Source organism: Montipora capricornis, chromosome 7 (genome assembly GCF_036669925.1).
Source record: "Montipora capricornis isolate CH-2021 chromosome 7, ASM3666992v2, whole genome shotgun sequence".
Taxonomy (NCBI): Eukaryota; Metazoa; Cnidaria; class Anthozoa; order Scleractinia; family Acroporidae; genus Montipora; species Montipora capricornis.
In genome coordinates, this window is record NC_090889.1 from 15,957,369 (window position 1) to 15,959,236 (window position 1,868).

Genomic DNA, 1,868 nt, shown 5'->3' on the forward strand with positions numbered 1-1,868 from the left:
TAACGTCAATAATAAAAGCAAGCTAGGCGACACAGGCTGACACCAACCCGGTGTGGCCAACACATCACGGTTGTGCGCATGCGTGATGTGTTGGCCACACCAGGTTGGTGTTAGCGTGTGTCACCTTGCTTTTATTATTGTCAATAACGTCATTTGAAAACAGGTCCAAAAATACTGTTTTAAAAAAACACACCCTACAAAGAAGTGGCTCTGTAACTTTATGGAGAAGCAGCCTGTTTTTTTCTGAACAAGATGCCTTGTGGCGTTCACATGGGATACTGCTATTTGCGTAAAATATGAAAGGTTAGTTGCAAATGTTACCGTTCCCCGAAGCCGACTGAAAGTCACAAAGGAAGTTGTAAAAGCGCTATGGAAGGTAAAGTGTGATGAGAATGAAACATTTCGTTTGCGACTTCAAGGGTCAGTTCATGAATCAGACTTACTTCTATATGTGGTTGTATTCAATCCAAAAAAAGTTAGTTACATTTACTTACGGTGAGAATCGGAATTCGAAATGATGAAGACAAGAGGTGCAATATTCCCGCGTTCATTGCTTTTCTATCGCGCTTGATCGACTTCATCGATTTCAAAAGACGCTTAGGTTGCTACAACAAGTTGCAAAAGTAGTGGAGACACTTCACCTTCTTGGGGCGTTATCAATGTACCTATTATCTCTCACACTGCAGCCCCCCTCCCCCCCTTATCAGTGTTGCTAGCAAGACAAAAAAATTGTTGAAAACTTAAACAGCCAACATTGAAAGGGGGAGAGGGGAGGGGAAGTGGGAAAGGTTTAGATTCTAGATACGCCGAGTATTGGAAGTTAGAAAAGGTGTTTTTTAATGAAAGTGTCTCAACAATTTTGCAACTTGTTGTAGCTCTTAGAGCACACGAAGATCACGTCTTCTGATTCTTCCTTCTGCGAATTCAGTCTGAGAACGTAGTAATTCGAAGGAGGGACAGAAGGGAAGTGGTGTGTGCCTTGAGAAGTCCGTGTGAGCTTTCCGATTATCTTCCGTGAGAAAAAGTAAAAAGAGACATGAATGTTATTTGTCCGACATGACAGTATCAAAGCAAGAGTTTCGTGACAGGCGCGTGGCTAATTACCATATCTGACTACGATAAAAACGACATTCAATCAAATTTTAAACGTGGTCTGTCACAGGCATCCCACGTAACAATCTAGCTTCTTTATCATTAAGTACACTTGTGTCTAAATCACTTCTACTTTACAATTATTATCAAAAGAAAAACCAAGCTTGATATAAATGCATGAAAAGACAAAAACACCTTCAGGGATTACTTTCAGTTCATTTCCTGATTCACGAACTTTCAAGGGAAATAGGTTCAAGTTGTCGGAGTTCGAGGTATCGAGATTGGAAATAAAATAGATGAAATAAGAGAAAAATGGGGTTTGTTTGAAGTCAGACATTGCACAATTATGATTTGGAGAATTTGCCGTGAAAATGAAGCCAGGTATAGCTAACTGAATGTAATGTAACGTGAAACAAACGGAACAAGTGAAAAAACGATCATGCAGTACTCTAAATTTGACCGAAAAGCTTGTGTTCTGCAGAGAAAAAAAGAGGACGTGTTGTTTCTTTGAAGCAACTTCCTCGTTTTAGACTGCTTTGAATCAGATCACATTTGAGGCACAAAAGTCTGAGTTATAAAGACTAGGGTAAAATTATCTGAACAACTCATGACTTGACTAGGGTTGGAGCTAATTTAAATCGACTGTATTGTTACAGTTAAGGTGAGATACTTATAAAGTTAAGATGCAAGAGGCAATATGGCATGAAGAGCACATGAAACCCTCAGTAGCAAAAGCTGCAAAGAGTACTTCTTCGTCATAGACGTAATTCGCAGGG